The 18868-nt window shown below is 32.6% G+C and overlaps 1 pseudogene; it reads left to right on the top strand.

Moving 5' to 3' along the window:
• Window positions 1-563: 563 nt before the first annotated feature.
• On the top strand, window positions 564-6183 carry LOC131174420 (uncharacterized; annotated as a pseudogene).
• The last annotated feature ends 12685 nt before the right edge of the window (window positions 6184-18868 follow it).

Genomic DNA, 18868 nt, shown 5'->3' with positions numbered 1-18868 from the left:
ACTGTCTTGCAAAATTTGGTCATCTGTTTGAGTTCTGTTGATTTTTTTGTAGAAATTGTAGAACTACGTGGACTGATCCTTCATTTTGTGATGGAGGTACGTAGGCAAAAGTGCGGTCCAAATTATGTAATAACTATTTTTTTTGTTTTAAATATTTTTGTTTGTTTTTCAATTCACATTTGCATTTCACTTGGCTTTTGGATTTTTGTCATTTGAGCAATATTGTGTAATAAGGAATTGATGTTATTGTCCTTAAGAAGTCATCCTATGACCCATATTCTTTATTGTTATCAAATGTAAGAATTCATCTTAAGGCCCCATATTCTTAATTCTATTATTCATCCTCTCATTTTCAATGAAGTCAATATTATTTTCATTTTTTCCTTTGTTGAATACTCCCAATACCTACTCTTCATTATGATTCAAAAGGATCGTATGTTAAATTGTGCACTATATCCTTTGCTGCATTAAGATATTTTGGTAATTTGATTGATTCCATTCCATCAAAATGTTATCACATTACTCTTATCTTTGTTATTGCTCTTTTCTTATACATAAATATCATTTTGCCCTTCTCAATTTAGTTGGGAAAACGACACTTAAAAAAAAAAAGAAAATTGAAATTGAGGAAATCCCAAATTCAAATGTGGCAGCGTTGGTCAACTGGAATTTTTCAGCAAGGGAGCATTGTTGGGCATCATGAATAAATTGTGACCAAGAAGAATAAAAAATAAGAAAATGGCAGCGTTTTATGACGCTAACTCAGAAAAATAAATTAGCTTGGAATGAGTGTATGTATAGAAAGTCATCCTCAGGTAACAAGCTGTCACACATTTAGTTCACTTGATTCTACTGTATTATTGGTTTTTCTTTCACCATCCATTGGTTGCTTCAAAATGGCATTATTAGAATTCCCATTTTTTTTCATTTGAGGCTCACTTCTTGCTGGTTCTTTTGAGTTGGTTTCAGGCACGATGTCTTTTTTTTTTGTTCTTGTAGATGAAGTACAATATCATCTGAACTAATCCAAGAAGGAATATTTGATGTCTGAATATACAAGCAGACATCAAAGAGAAAATTAAGGGTTTGTATTTTAGTGCTTGAAAATTGGTCTAATAATAAGTTTTTGTTGGTAATTAGCTAGCGAAAACGGTTTTGAAGGAGAGCGATGAAGAGCCAGGGGTTGAGAATGAGAAAGCAGAGTCCGCTGCTCTTCCTCCATCTGAGGGGGTTCCTGAAACAACAGGTAAAGAAGAACCCGCTGCAGATGGTCATAACGCTGTTAATACCCAACAGGCTTCTGTTGAGGATTTGAATACAGATGATGCTGAGAAGAAAGAGGAATCGGAGAAACATTCTGAGGAGGACGAGGATCCCGTAACTGACACTCAAACTGCCTCACGCAAAATGGAGGTTCCCAATGATAAGGTGCGCTAAAATAGCCCCAAAATGGTAACTAAAGTCTTCAGGAAAATGAATTATTAGAAGGGATTTTGAAGGTGATGCTGTAAAGTCTTACTGGGATCAATTGACTTTGAACTATTTTTAGAGTAGGAAATGGTAGCCGTAATTGTACCACAATGCATAACAGAAATGATTGATATTGCCGCTAACAAAATATATAACCAATTGTATAACGTATACAGAATATATTGTGGCAATCACATTCTTGTGATCCCAGTGCAGCCATTTTGCTGTTTCTATTTGCTATTTTGATGATTGGATTCTTTACGGAACTTGTTTTTAAAGAAAGCCTTTGACAAATATGTTGCGTAAATACTGTTTTGCAGGTTGGGGTTCTTATTGGAAAGGGTGGAGATACTATTCGTTACCTGCAGACTGCACTATAATTCTGGGGCAAAAATTCAAATCACAAGGGATGCTGATGCTCATCCTCAATCCACAACAAGGCCAGTAGAAATAATAGGGACTTTAAGTAATATAAAGAAGGCTGAGAAGCTCATTAATGCTGTCATAGCAGAGGTAGCTGAATTAATTTTATTTCCTAAGTACAACTTCCTTGTGTTTTTTCCCAGTTTTCTTTTTTTTTTTCTTTAACATGCTATGAGTTGATTTGGAGATTATGATACTGATTTTCTATCATTCCCTAACATAAGCATGATTATTGCAGGCTGATGCTTGTGGTTCCCCCTCCTTTGTAGCTAGGGGCCTACCTAGTGCACAGACCGGTGTAGTGTGAGAACAACTTGGGATGCAAGTTCCAAATGAGAAGGTTGTTGGTTACATTTATAGCTGACGATGCATGGTTATTACAGTAAATACTTATTTGATATTTTTTAAACATAATTACGTAATCAGTCCTTGTACCAGGTTGGTCTGATCATAGGCAGAGGTGGGGACGCCATTAAAGCTCTCCAAGCCAAATCGGGAGCGCGCATTCAGGTAGTTGATGTCGTTGGCCTTGCATTGAAATTTGTTTTTGTATAGACTAGGCCTTGATTGTAGTCGTTAACATTGTTTAGAAAGTGTTCATCTTAGGAAATAACTAACAAGCCTATTTTCATTTAGTTGATACCTCAACATCTTCCAGAAGGGGATGGTTCCAAAGAAAGGACAGTGAGAGTGACTGGTGATAGAAAGCAAATTGAGATGGCTAGAGAAATGATAAAGGATGTTATGAATCAGTTTTGTTATTTACGTTTCTTAGTTTCCGCACAATTCAGGCCTAGTTCCTTTCAGTTGAAATTGCATCTATTTGATAGCCATATTGGTTAATATTTGAGTAGTTTCTAATTGTATTCTTCAATTAATTTTTATGTTGATAAATTTTGTTGAATGGTTATCGCTATCAGTTTTAATCCATTGTGAGACACTCTAGTCATGTGAAATTAAGAATTGAAGAATCCAAAATGCGATATTGGATATTTGCTAGTGATTGAGTGGTGAATTTTGATGTTCCATATATGATTTTCTTTAATTCCTTGGTCAATGCATGTGTAGGATCTCATGAGCTGTACTCATGCGCCATTAGTGTTTCAAGTTGGCAACATGTTATGAATGTGTGCTTTGCTTTCAGCACCTTGTTATTCATGGTTTTACTTTGATTAGTGGCATCTCATTGAATATACTTTTGTTAAAAAGGGTTGATTTGGCATAAAAGTGATCAGCTTAGTGGTGCTTGCTTAACAATGATGTTAGGTATATAATTTATGCGGTGAATGCAGAAAGCAACTCTTTTTTTAAATATTTAATATGATTGGCATCATCTTTAAGAGCAAATTGAAGGGGAAATGCAAATATGTAGTTGTAGATCAAATCTTGTTTGACTGGATCAATGAGATGATGGTCTATATCTCTGGCTTTGCCAAGCTACATGCAGTTGTAGATCATGATTTGTTTTGTTTGCATGTGTAGCACCTTTTTGTTTATTTGAAGGAAGGTTGTGTCATAGTTTTCTGTGGGAATGAGAGCTAATTAGTTGATACGTGGGAAGTTGTGGTATTGATGAATGATTCATTCCAAGGTCACTTGAATGCTCTTAGGAAGATCATATATGCAATCCAAGATGTCGGTTGCCACGATTTATTTATGATGAAAATGCCGATTTCGAATTGGTTGACCTTAAAAATGCAAATTTGGCATTTGCCTTTCCCATGGGGCCAGCATTGCTTTCTCGGTGTAGGAATAGACAACCACCATTCACTTTCATCCACTGAAGAGAGATATCAGGCATTAAATCTCACAATTGCTGGATGTTAATAGTTGGTAAGATTGCTTTGAGACTTGAAAGTTAAAAATCATTCAGTGAGACTGTATTGTATTAACCTTAGTGCTCTTTAGTGCCCCTTCTATGAATGAGACATTTGTTGGAAGAAGTATAATTCGCGTGTAGTCATAGTGTATGAAGTCATTTTCAGATTGATACATATATTAATTCATATCTATTGCTGTGCTGAACATATGAAGAATGTGGTACATGTTCTATGACATGTATTGGGCTGCTGCAAAGTTGCAATAAAGGCTCAATTACCAAGTTAAGATCAGTACAAGAATATGTTTTGTTGCCCTTGTAACGTGCTAGTTTTCCTAAATAGAGTAACGTGATGTGTTGATGAGTTAGCATGAACGAATGATTTAGGACGGTCATTTGGTTATTATGAAGATCTTGACTCTTGAAGCATTGGTGTCCTATTAACTCTGATAAATTTTCAACTTCAAAGGCTCCTCCTGAAATTCTAAATGTTTCTCTTTTATGGATTTTCAGTTTTGAGTTTACCTTTTATGCAATTATGTGTTGGTCATTGTGGCAGTGCAGAATTGAACTTGAGATTATAATGTTTGCAACAGTTTTGCAGTTCAACATGATTGTTTCTGCAGTTCATTTTGTTAGTTATTAGCATGAGTTTTAATTTTATAAGATTGTTTTCCATTGTTTAGTTGCTAACTGTTAGGATATTGATGGTTAATATTATAATTGAAGCAATGTTTATCCTTTTTTTTTATTTTAATTTATGTTTTCTGTTTTCAATTCTTATGGTTCCTTTTGTATGCGTTGCATGCATGCCTTGCGTGTTATTATTGTCAGGGTTTTACCCAGGTGTTTGCTTTGGAAAAGGAGACATGTTTTGCGAATTTAAGCAGCTACTGTGCCTTACTCGTACTGTTTATTTTAATTTTTTTAATAATTCCTTTTTATTGGATAATTGCTTCTTACTAACTTTATTTTTGTAATATGCCTTGTGTAGACTGTGAGGTCATCACCTTACTCTGGCAGTTTCAACCAACAGCATTCCTATCGACCCCGTGGACCTACTGGTCCATCAAATTGGGGTCCACGAGGCCCTCATTCATCACAGCCAAATCCTTACGATTATCATCTCCGAGGACCTTATCCTTCTCAAAGTTCACAGTATCCACCTCCAAGTTATGGTGGTTATCCTCCCCAACAAATGGGCCCCGAGGTAACTTTGGTTCTGGTTGGGAGCAAAGACCTCCCACCATGCAGGGGCCAGTTCCGCATGGTGGAGTTTATGACTACGGTGTCCAGGGAGGCCATGTATCTGATCACCCAGCGTCTGGCCCAATTTCTACTCCTGTTTCTGGGCATGCTCCTAGCCCGTCCCCTACCCCTGCCATGTCCCATTCCCCATCACAGGCAAATTATAATTATGGGCAGCCACATGGTCCAGATTATGGGCATCAAGCTCCTTATTCCCAGGCAGTACCTTCTCAGCAGGGCTATGGGCATGGATATGACGAACCAAAGTATGACAATCATGCTCCAATGCAGCATCCTTATGGACATGGAATTTCCCAACCAGTATATCCACAAGCCAGCAATCAACCAGGCTATAGGGCGCAGCAGCAGTATGGAAAGCAACCATCATGTGGCATGCCATTGCAGGGACCACCTCCCCAATCATATGGCCCTCCTAGGCCTAGTCAACCTGGTGATATGCCATATCAAGGTCCCATTCAATCCAGTCAATCATATGGTCCAAATGTGCCACCTCAACAGCAGTATCCTTATGCATCAAGTGGGCAATCGTATCCTTCAAATGGATCTGCATCAGGTGCTGAGGGGAACAATCAGGCAATGCCTACTTCTGGCCCCGGCTATCCACAGCAAGGTAGCCAGCCAGTTCCATGTTATCTCAGCCTGGTGGACAACAGTCAACTGGCTATGTGCAAGGTCCAACCAGTGGTTATGGATTATACCCATCTTCGCAACAATGTTATCCAGAACAGCCAGCTTCAAACAATGCAGGTTATGGGTATCAAGGGTCTCAAGATCCTGCTTATGGCAGTGGCCCTGGGGCAACCTATAGTGCACCACCAAGTGGCCAGCAGGCTTATGCTCAGCCAACAGCAACTCAACCAAGTTATGATCAGTCGGTTCCTCAGTCAGGTGCATATGGAGCTGCTCCAGGAAGTGCACCAGTTGGGTATGGGAAAAACCTTGTCTCCCTAGCGCACTTACCCTCAATATGACTCAACTCTGATATATGTTGCACCGCTCTGAGAATTTAGTTATAGCTTGATGGCGAGTTTGTACTGCTGATGCATATTGAGCTTTTGCAGTTAAGTATTACAAATATGTTATTATCCGGGTAGTATTAGCTTTAGATATTTGACTGTTAGGTCTTTTTCTGACTGCCAATCGAACACCAAGATTATGTATCTGCATGATGCTGACTGAGAATGCATCTAAGTTTCTTATCATTGTCGTTTTCTTATTTGCTATGGTCGTTGTTTTCTTTTTCTTTGAAGTGGGCTTTTTGTGTGGATGGATTGTATGATTTGGATCTGGGGTTTTTATTTAAGCGAATCATGAGCAGCCGAAGGAAAACTCTTTGAAATGGTGCTTCTTTCTAGTGTATATTTCTGGGTTTCTATTTACAGGCTTCGAACTTCACATTTCATTTGTTTAGTAGTAGTAAATCCCATGAGAAATTAACTAGAAAAGTAGTTGAATAGGACTTTAGACCCGTAAAAAACAATGAAAATTGGAGGCATTTGTAGCTGAAGACGAAGAAAATTAGCCTTTATTTCTGTTTCTTACAGCAGTGGGTGGTTGGGTGAAGAGTTAGCCATCAGGTCTTACGAATGAACAGCCTTTTCCAGGCCCTAATGCCTATCATTAGAAGATTCGCCACTACCCCGAGTTGCCAGTAGCTATTAAATCCTACGTTATAAAATTGGGGAATGCTAGCTCTGATTACTTGTAAAAGTATTTGTCTAACAATTTTTTTCTTATTAGTTGAAAGAGTATTTAATAAATTTTAGGTAACTTGTTATCTATTATCACAAGTTTTTTTTTTTCATCTTTTCCATAATTAATTATCATTTTCTCTCTCCTAATCTCTAATTTATTCACTCTCCTCCTGCCTTAGACAAAACAAAATCCCCCTCTCGTCATTCCACTTTTTTTTTTTCCTTTTGTCGTTCTCATTTCTTTTGTTTCATTTTCTTTTTTCCTAAAATATTTAATACTTTTCCTCTGTTGTGTCAGTCTTTTACCATAAAACTTTTTATTTTGGAGGTCAATTTTTTGCTAAATAATAAGAATGCTAAATGATAAGAACTTCAAGAAAAAGAACTTTTCAATAGATATACATATAATTTATACTCTCTTTTTTGTAATTGATTATTATGGGCACAAATTAATTTTTTTTAAAGAACTCTCAATGAATTCTGGTGGGCACTCTTTTTTTTTTTTAAATTGATTATTCTAAGCACTCTATTGTATATTTACAGTTACTTGTATACAATTTATATATGTTGGTAATTTAAAAGAACTCCTATCGAATCTTTAATCTTTTGCAGATGGTAGATTTAGGCAAAAATTTGTTAGGCACTCTAATTTTTTTTTACTAATAAATATATTTAATCCACTTAATTTCTATAAAAACTGAAACTCATTAAAAAAAATTTCCTAAATGGAATGCAATAATTTGTGATCTCTTTGAATTTTCTATAATTCATTGTTGATAAATTGAAAGTTGAACAACAGTTATTTGTATACAATTTATATATGTTGGTAATTTGAAAGAACTCCTATCGAATCTTAAATCTTTTGTAGATGGTAGATTTAGGCAAAAATTTGTTAGGCACTCTAATTTTTGTTTACTAATAAATATATTTAATCCACTTAATTTCTATAAAAACTGAAACTCATCGAAAAAAAAATCCTAAATAGAGTGCAATAATTTGTTATCTGTTTGAATTTTCTATAATTCATTGTAGGTAAATTGAAAGTTGAACAACAGTTACTTGTATACAATTTATATATGTTGGTAATTTGAAAGAACTCCTATCGAATCTTAAATCTTTTGTAGATGGTAGATTTAGGCAAAAATTTGTTAGGCACTCTAATTTTTTTTTACTAATAAATATATTTAATCCACTTAATTTCTATAAAAACTGAAACTCATCGAAAAAAAAATTCTAAATAGAGTGCAATAATTTGTGATCTGTTTGAATTTTCTATAATTCATTGTAGGTAAATTGAAAGTTGAATAATGAAATAGATAAATAAATTTTTTTTTTAGATATCAAAACGTTACTTTTCATACTCCCAATCATTTTTTTTTAATAAATCTAATGGTGATATCTAGTCTTTCATCTATTAGTTTTTTTTTTTTTTGGGCCTGATAGTTACCCTTTTGAATTTTTTTACTACCATCTTTCTTACCAACATTGAGATGTTGATCTATGTTTTTTTTTCCTTTTTTGGAATCATGTTGACATAGATTACTTGAACAGCTTGTTGGGTTTGGTTTGAAAATTAATGTGGAGTTTGTTTAAGAGCATAAGTCATGTATTTAGTTAATATAGAATGAGTATGTAATTAGATTGCTTTGTTCTGCTTTAAGAAATGATTTTATTTTCAGTGTTTTTTGTCTCCAATTTCAAAAATTTTTATTTAAATCATGTCAATATATGATTGCTTGAATAACTTTTTTATTTACTAGAAAGAAAAAAAAAATATTTTAATTATTTTATTTACAGGAAAAGTAGAAAATAAAAATGAGCTTTATTAGTAGCAACACTTCTTTCCTTCTAACTACATTTTTTCATTTTGAATTTCATTATTTTGAATTAATTTGCTATCAAATAATATTTTTTAGAATTAATTTAATTTAAATTAAGATTTGAAAGGTCCAATTAAAGAAAAAAAAAAGAATGAATAAATTAGAGGTCAAAAAAAGTAATTAATTAAAGAGAAAAAAGAATAATTAATTAGAAGAAAGAAAAAAATTAATAATTTTTTTGTTATCTTGATAATAGGTAACAGGTTACCTAAAAATCTAATAAATGCTCTTTCATCAATAAGGAAAAAATTGTTAGACAATCACATTTTCAAGTGACCGTGGCTAGCATTTCTCTCATTAAATTTTACTCTAGCATGAATGTCATGACCCAACCTATGGGCCGGACCGGCACTAGGACCTGGGCCAGCCTAAACCCCCGAGGCCCGTAGTAAGCCTAACTATTGTTCAACCCAACTCTAAGGCCCATTTGGGCCCAATTTCAAGAATTCAACCGGACAGAGTCCGGCCATAAAATGGACCTTTTAACGGGAAGTTTTTGACTTACCCGACCTGTAAACACAATATATAATCAATTGGGGAGCTCAGCTCACCCTCCACATACTCATAATAACATAAAGTCAAATGGGAGCTCAGCTCCCTCATCCAGTCCAACATACATGCATATAATAAGTTTACAAGTCCAACATGGCAAATTATATTACAGACTCAAATCAAATAAATATTTCTAACACATGCGGAAATTCTAGGAGTTAACAGAATTATACAAATATTACAGACATTAATAGACGACCTGCGAAGAAGAAAAGCAGGTTAACCACAATAATAATCCTCCTGTAGCCTGGAAAAATAATGAACAGGAGTGAGCGTTCGACTCAGAGAGTAAAATATCAATTTTAACCATAATCTCTATAGCTATCTAAAGCTAATGCACCCTGTAGAGTGAAATGCAACATCGTCATAAATTTCATACAAATCACATCAAAAAGGCAATTTGGAGCACTCACACACCCAACACTGTCAAACAATACATATATGGGAGCTGATCCCCTAAACAGCCCTCTAAATCCAACCTCTGCCAGCGAAGATCTCAAGCCGGACTTTCGCTTAATAAACCAAATACGGGGTCCCAGCGAAGAACTCAAGCCGTGTCTACCCCGAAGGACCGGGTCCCAGCGAAGATCTCAAGCCATGTCTACCCGTCCTGTCCATATCCAACACTATACCACACGCACGCCAACGCACGCACACTGCTCCAAATTATCACAACAATATCTATGGCACTTCAACATTTATGAATGCAATGTAAAACGTGCCTATTGTTTAACTACATAGATACATACATATAAGTGATGCATGGGCATGCTTGAACATATAATAATATCGAAATTACAATTAAAATTAATATTTTACTCACAGACTTAACCGTAGTCACTGTGGCGGCTAGGCGGAGGAGGAAGGCTGTCCTGGCTCACCTGACAATTTTTATTACAATTATTTAGTACATTTGACTCAATACAAGCTAAGACAAAGATCAAAGATGTCCTAAGTCGTGCCGAAAATCTGGCAGAGTCTCCCTTATACCTAGGACCTACCCAACCTGCAAAAGGGCTTAAAACGCACTTCTATATACACAAACCATACACCCATAACTCAATCACATCACACAGCCCCTCCTAGGCCCATCCAAATAGTCATCAATTACAATATGTAAAATTACAATTTAGTCCTCATAATTTAACCATTTTGCAAAAAAACTACCCAAATGAGTTCTAAAAATTCTAAAACTTTGTCCCGCGGTCCTTAGCATCATTACTAAGCTAATGCAAAAGGAATTATAATTTTCTGAGCTACCATGAATATTTTATGAATTTTTTATCCAATTCAAGCACTAGAAAATTACGAAAAAGTAAGGTTCGGGTTTACCTATGCCGATTCTGACTTCGGGGACGCGCTCGGGACGTCTAACAACGGTGGGGTAGCTAAAATCTCGATCCAATTCTAAGACTTTTTTGGTAGCACATGCATGCATCCGTTGAATATTCTGAGACAGGCGACCGTTGAATTTTCGTGAATTGAAGGTACTTAATCGAAGCCCATAACACGGGGGTTAGTACAAAATTTTTACGGAATTTTTTAAGCTCATTTAGTGCTCGGAAAAATACTACGAAGTTTCGTGGGACCACTAAAAAACGGTGTTAGAAAATTTTGAAATTTATATTGCCGCGAAGCTCTCGACGAGTGGAGCGCTCTGGTACTCTCGATTTTCTCGTGGGGTTCACGGTTTGCGAGAAATCTAGCCCAAAAGTCGAAATAGGCTAAAACTTCCCGGACAAAAATTGGGTAAACCGCTCGATGAATTTTGGTGTTCTTGGTGTCTATGGAACGCTTTCGAGGTGTAGATGAAGTTTGACACAAGACCCGGTCTGATTAGTAGCCGGATCGGCCGAATTTTGGCCGAGAAGGTGAGGCATTGCGCGCGCACAGGTGAGGAGTTTGCACGCATTTTCCGGCCTTTTGGAGCGCCGGTCGGCCGTGGGGAGGCACTGGGGTGGCGCGCCGGCGAGGTGGGTAGGGCTGGGTGGCAGCTGCGTGGTGTGGTGAGGAGGGAGGAGAGAGAAAACGAGAGAGAGAGGGAGAGAGACGGGAACGCGCAGGGAAGGAAGGAAGAAGAAAAGAAAAGGCCGGTCCGATTCGATCGGTCCGATCTGGTCCGGTTTGATTCGACCGGTCCGATTCAGGATAAAAATTTTTTATATTTTTACTCTGCCTTGGGGCCGAAAACGAGGCTTAAAATTTTAGAAAAAAATTCTAGAAAACTCAGAAAAATTCGTAGAGTCCAAATATATTTTTAGTTTTACTACGTGGTCTTTAAATTAATTTTTAAAAATCATTAAAGTTTTATATTTTCGAAAAATCGAACCCGATTTCTAAAATCCGAAAAATTTCAAATAATTTCCTAAAATTTTAATAAAATGAAATATTAATATTTACTCACAAAATAAGAAATTTAAAAATTTGGGGTGTTGTAAAGAAACACAAGGTGCAAGTTGTAATAAGGCAATTTTGGTAACCTCATATTCCAACATTTATGCATATAATTTTATCGAAGATAGGATTGCCTTGAAATTCGAGGCAGATGGAGTAACTGTGGGATGGTTCTTATGAATAGTTATGCTGCATTAACTAATAACAATTTTCATTTGGTCCTCTTGTTCTTTTATATTATATGTGCATTTAAAAAAAATAATTTATTTAGTTTAATTTAATTATTGGTCCCTTCAAATATTTTTTTAAATTTTTTAATAGGTATATTAATTTTAATTTTTTATTAATTGTTCTCTAAAATTTTTTAATAGTCTTTCAAAAATATTTATAAAAAAATAAATAAGTGCAGTAAAGTTTTATTTTTTGTTAATTGACCTTTCAAATCTTTTATTGACCCAAATAATTTATAATTTATATATTATGATTTAAATTAAAATATTAAAATTATTTGGTTTTCATTAAATAAATACAAAAATTCAATAAAAAATTAATTACTCAAACTTTTAAATCTACAAATTAAAATTTGATTGGCAATTATTATTTGAAAATTAAATTTAGGCTAGCCTAATAATTTCCTATTACATAACCTAGGATTAGATGAGATTTTTTTTTAAAATATATATATATATTTTTTTATCTTCCTACTCATTTAGCTTTTTTTCCTTTTATTTTATTTAAATTAAAAATTTATTCTACTTACATATATAAAAGTAGATAAAATTAGTGGTCTTAACAATTAATATATTTACTTAATTGTTTTACAAATCTCTAATTTTTTGTCTCTTTAATTTTAATGATTATTTTTTTTTAAATCTTATGCAATTATAACATATAATCTATCTATTTGGTGTTTATATTTATTTTTTTTTACTTTTGAATTTATGAATTTTATGTAAGAATTTGTATAATATTTTAATATCAATTGTTTTTTATTTTTTGAATTATATAATTTATATAATAAATTTATATAATAATTAAAACTATAATATTGTAATATTCATATTAATTATAGAAATTTTTATTATAATTTTTTAATTGATAAAAAATTTTTATAGTTTAATTTTTTATGATATTTTTATTTACTATATATATATATATATATATATATATATATATATATATATATATATATATATATATATATTATAATTAGCATCTGCTTAGTTGTATTGTACAAATTATTCTCATATAAATATCGGGCTTCTAACAATGGACATTTTAGTAATTCTGGCCAATATCTTACCATCTGAAAAATTCTTATGCATTTCCCGTCCAGTTTTAGGCAACTAAAAAATGAAATCCAACACATCAATGGATGTTTCAAAAAAATAAATTATGAAGATGAATGATTATAATTGGGGAAGGCAACGGGTAGCTATCCGTGAAAATTACCCTATTTAAATCTGAACCTGATTAATATATTATGAACATGTCCCAAAAATTCGATTAAAATTTATTTTCAAATACCTCAATTTGACCCAAATTCAATTATTATTGCTTTTAAATCTATTTAATTTTATATATTTTAATTAATAATTTACATTAATTTAATATTTTTATAAAATATTTAAATTCTATTTATTTAAAATATGATATATAAAAATATATTTTTTATATTTAATTAATTTTTTAAATTCAACTAACAAAAAACTGCAACTGACACAAATTTTAAACTCGATCATATACTACCAAAACTCATCTTGTTAGGATTTAATGAATGAATACATATAAATACCTTATCCATTGTCATCCTTAAATTATATTTACAGAGAAGATAGAAGGAGAGAAGGAATTAGGGATTATGATTCTTTCACCGGAGGGAGTTATGGGTTCATTCTCTGTTCAGATGCCCAATTAGCATTGTAAATGTATTTAGTATGCAGTTTAAAAAAAAAAAGAGTTTTTAGGGATAATCAAGTAATTCTAATATAAACAGCCTTGATTAAATCATTTCTTGTATAATCTGGTCAATTTTAACTTAGATTTGTTTTAAGTTTAAAATCAATTCCCATAAAAAAATCAATATAAATAAATTCTTATTATTGATCAGACTCTTTGAATTGTCCACTTGAATGACCACAAATTTATAATTTTCCATCGAGTTCTTCAAGTAAACTAGCACCTTAATAGTCATCACTAGCATTAGTCTGGATGATTCTTTTTCCTGTGTTTAAAAACTAATTGTAAAACTAATTAATCTTAAAATAAATAGATAAAGAGAATAAAATTTAAGATTCATTCATTCTCTACATTTTAAAAATAAACAAAAATTATGTTATTTTCAATATTTTAATTTTTATTTTTTGTATAATAAAAAGTTTAGATGAGGAGAGACTCTTCATTTTAGGGTTAAGATATATCATCAATAGATCGCTTAGTAAAAAAAATAATTAATAAAGCTTAAACTTTCAACTTAATGGGATCATTGATTATGTCTTATTAATTAATAAATTTTCATTGGCTTTAATAATTATTTATCAACTATTAATATTTAATTATTAACTATGCAACTGCGCGTCCATATATAGGGGCAGAGAGAAGGAGGGGCTAGTGGGCCATGGCCCCAACTCTCTTGAAAAATTCTTATGTATATATCTACAATAATTTTAATTTTCTTTTAAATTATAGTTATTGACCTAAATATTTTTTTTTTGCTTTATTATAATATAGCCAATGTGAATTATATGATTATTTTTAATTTTTCATCATATGTTTAATAAATTTTTATAAAATTGACATCTACAATTTTTTTTAATTTATTTATACTCCATTATATTATTTTTTTATTAAATAATTATTTTTTTATTAAATAACATTGATTCCTTCAAAATATATAAATAATAAGTACAATTAGTTTTTAAAATTTTTATTTAATGGAGTCATATATTTCATCCTCTCTCTCCCTATAAAATTTTTAATATTTAAAATTTTAAAGAATTGTAAATAAAAAAATAATTTTAAAAAATAAATTTTAATAATCAAGACATTTTACGATTATTTTAAAATATTAAAATGATGATTACACATTAAGAGTTTTTTTTTTGCTATCTAATAGAGTTTAAAGATAAAATATTTTCATGTATATCATAAATTTTTATATATCCGATACTACCCTCCTAGAATAAAGTCAAAAAGTCAAAGATATTTCCAGTGTGGATAGTCAAAGCAAGAAATATTTCCAATGTGGCAAACCTAAACAGAGACTCAACGAGTCGAACAAGAAATGACCGAATAATAGTTTTGTTCACTATTTTGGTGATCAAAACCCTTGCCGAGCAAACACCTAGTAATGGATGCAACCCGGATTTCACGAACCAAGCGATAATCTCGCATGTAATCCAGTAAAAGTATATATCACAAAGATCCATGAATATGTAACCAAGATCACCTCCTTAAACAGAGCAACGACTATTTCCTTTAAAAGCCTATAAATGCCAGTTAAAAGGGAGACCCAAGTATGCTTACTGTCCTCATTACTCTCTGTTATAAAAGAATTCTTTAATATTTCTCTGAAAAGATTTAGATCACTGACTTGAGTATCGGAGTGGCCCACCAGAAGGCCATCCACCTCATCACTTTTTCCCATCGTAAGTCCACGTTGTAAATGCAGGTCAAGATCAAAAAGATTACCGGTAGCATTAATGGTGCCGTTTGTGGGAAGCCCAAATCACCAGCTAAAACATCTACATCCGAGAATACCTCCTTTTTATGACATCCTCTCTTTTTGCTTCCAATAGTCTTTAAAGTTCTTAGACCTAATCATTCCTGCAATTTTTTGTTTTTTTTCTCTTTGATGGCTATAGATTCAAGGATTCCAAACAAAGGCATCATGTATGTCACCCCCGCATTGGGAGGAGATCTTCTAGCATCATCCTTGGTCCAAAATATGGCCACACCTGGCATCCTATCCGATGAGAATCCACCGCACAACATGGCCACAGATCAGCAAAACCCCTTCCAGGGAATGACACCAGATCATACTTTTCAGCGCATCTGGGAGATGGAGGCCCAAATTTCATTCCTCAAAGGTATGATCCTAGGGACCAGTGCCCCACAAGGAACACCTGCCCTAGAAACAGGAAGAATCATAAATGTAGACCCATCCGGAATAGAAGGAAAAACATAGGAAGCCGCCCGGTCAACAAACAACAAATCAGGAAAAAAGAACGGTCGAGACTTAGCGAGCGAACTAGAGGAGCAGTCAGATAAATCACAATGCCCACCAATAAACTAGGGATTGGTAAGGGCAGTACAGAAATACCAAAAACAAGCCGAGGAAGAAGAAATTGGCATGGGAGATGAATCTTCGTTGTCCGAACCAATCCTGGCCAAACAATTCCAACTAAATTTAAGTTGCCTCCCCTTGATAAATATGATGGGACAACATATCCAAGGAGCCACATAGCAAACTTTCGAACGACCATGATGCTTCAAAACGTCAATGATTATCACTTGTGCAGAGTTTTCCCAATAATATTGACAGGCTTGGCACAAAACCGAACCGAACTGCTTTAATTCGGTAATTCGGCTCAGTTTTTTATTATAAAAATTTCAATTATTTAAGTTCGTTTCAGTTTTGAAGAGAAAAAAATCGGTTAAACCGAACCGAATACTTTTATTGATTTTTTATTTGATTTATTTTTATGGAAAATTTATGAATTATATGTAATTATATATATATATATATATATATATATAAATTATTTAATTTCATTGATTAATAATTATTAGGTTTAAATCAAGATCAAAATCAGATCAAATAACATAAAAATCAAGTCTAAATTAAAAAATAATTAAAATTCAAAACTAATCGGTTTGAATCAAACCAAACCGAAATAGAGTGATTCGGTTCGATTCGATTTTTCATCCATTTCAGTTTGGTTCAATTTTTAAAATTTGTAATTCAATTTTCATGATTTAATTCGGTTTGGTTTAAACAGAATGCTCAGCCCTAACTAGAATTGGTTCAATTGATATTGGCTATATTAATTAGAAACAGTGTCAAATCATTGGATTACAATATGTTGTGGTGACAATAAAAATACGTTCATACTCCCAAGATAAATATCAACTTCATTTTTTTTTGTTCTAGATTGCTGATACATTTCATTAGGAGTCCTGCACTAACAATTTTCAATTTGAAGTGTTCTCAATTTATTCCATGCCCTTGCCATATGACTCGTCTAAACTATTTTTCACTTTTTATTTGGATCTGGGGTTTTTATTTAAGCGAATCATGAGCCGACGAAGGAAAACTCTTTAAAAGGGTGCTTCTTTTCTAGTGTATATTTCTGGGTTTCTATTTACAGGCTTCGAACTTCACATTTCATTTGTTTAGTAGTAGTAAATCCCATGAGAAATTAACTAGAAAAGTAGCTGAATAGGACTTTAGACCTGTAAAAAACAATGAAAATTGGAGACATTTGTAGCTGAAGACGAAGAAAATTAGCCTTTTATTTTTGTTTCTTGCAGCAGTGGGTGGTTGGGTGAAGAGTTAGCCATCAGGTCTTATGAATGAACAGCCTTTTCCAGGCCCTAATGCCTATCATTAGAAGATTCGCCACCACCCTGAGTTGGCAGTAGCTACTAAATCCTACGTTATCAAATTGAGGAACGCTAGCTACAGTTACTTGTAAAAGTGACTGTCCAACAACTTCTTTCTTATTAGTTGAAAGAGTATTTAATAAATTTTAGGTAACTTGTTATCTATTATCACAGTTTAGAAAATCACAATTTCAAGTGACCATAGCTAGCATTCCTCTTATCAAATTTTACTCTAGCAAGAAACACAAGGTGCAAGCTGTAATAAAGCAATTTTTGTAACCTCATATTCCAACATTTATTTTTAACTTTTTTTAATTGCTTAATGTATTTTTTAAAAAGTAATTTATACATGTAATTTTATCAAAGATAGGATTGCCTTGAAATTTGAGGCAAATGGAGTAACTGTTGGATGGTTCTCTAAAAGGTTCTTATGAATGGTTATGCTGCATTGACTAATAACAATTTTCATTTGGTCCTCTTGTTCTTTTATATTGTATGTGTATTTAAAAAAAATTAATTAATTTAGTTTAATTTAATTGTTGGTCCCTTCAAATATTTTTTAAAATTTTTTAATAGTTATATTAATTTTAATTTTTTTTATTAATTGATCTCTAAAATTTTTAATAGTCTTTAAAAAATATTTATAAAAAAATAAATAAGTGCAGTAAATTTTTATTTTTTGTTAATTGACCTTTCAAATCTTTTATTGACCCAAATAATTTATAATTTATATATTATGATTTAAATTAAAATATTAAAATTATTCGGTTTTCATTAAATAAATACAAAAATTCAATAAAAAATTAATTACTCAAACTTTTAAATCTACAAATTAAAATTTGTTTTGCAATTATTATTTGAAAATTAAATTTAGGCAAACCTAATAATTTTGTAACACCCCTTACCCGTCTATAATGTAGCCGAGCAAGGTGCGTCACACGGAGTGCCGGAGCACCTGATCTTTTCTGATTTCATTACCATTCTTAATATACTTTTTCAAAAACTTTATCTCGGGTTTAGGCTATTTTTGTTTTCTATTCAAAAACTAATGAATTTAAAAAGTCCAAAAATTTTAACAAAAATCCAGCAGAGTGCCGGTTGTAATTTGGACTAATAGTTCTTCTGAACCTGCCAAAAATAGTTCTCAATATACTCAACAACTCAAACTCAATAGTCTAAAAAATTTTCAAGCATAATGTATCTCAATACAGTATTCAGATTTCTCAGAAATCTCATCAGATTATCAACATCTCAATATTGACAAGTACAATCTCATTATAACTCAAATTCAATTCACATATTAAAATACTTGCTTTCAGTAGCTTCCATAATTCACAGGTTAATTACATGAGTTTATTTTGTACAGGATATACAAATAATTTACAATGTGCTAGGAATGAACAATATACATAACATGTATAAAATGAGCCCTATCTACATGCATTGCTGAGGAGGTGACAACCTTGTACTCTTTTGACACTTCTGCAGATCTGAACTCCAAAAATCTCAGTCGACAGTCTACTGATTTTACCTTCAGTACCTGCGCGAGTAAGCAATTCCATTGCGCTAAGCATTTTTGCTTAGTGGTGCAATAGTATAACAAGAAATAATATATACAAATAAAGAAAGAAATAAATAATAATTCGGATACTCAGGAATCAATTTAATTTGGTATGGTATTTCTAGTATCAACTATCTTATATACTAGTTTGTTCCCCTTTGGAAGTGCTTAGTTTATAACCTTTCAGTAAATATAATCCAGG

This window comes from Hevea brasiliensis, chromosome 16 (genome assembly GCF_030052815.1).
Source record: "Hevea brasiliensis isolate MT/VB/25A 57/8 chromosome 16, ASM3005281v1, whole genome shotgun sequence".
Lineage (NCBI taxonomy): Eukaryota > Viridiplantae > Streptophyta > Magnoliopsida > Malpighiales > Euphorbiaceae > Hevea > Hevea brasiliensis.
Note: the sequence above shows the minus strand (reverse complement) of the source record. Positions and strands in the feature narration are given on the sequence as shown.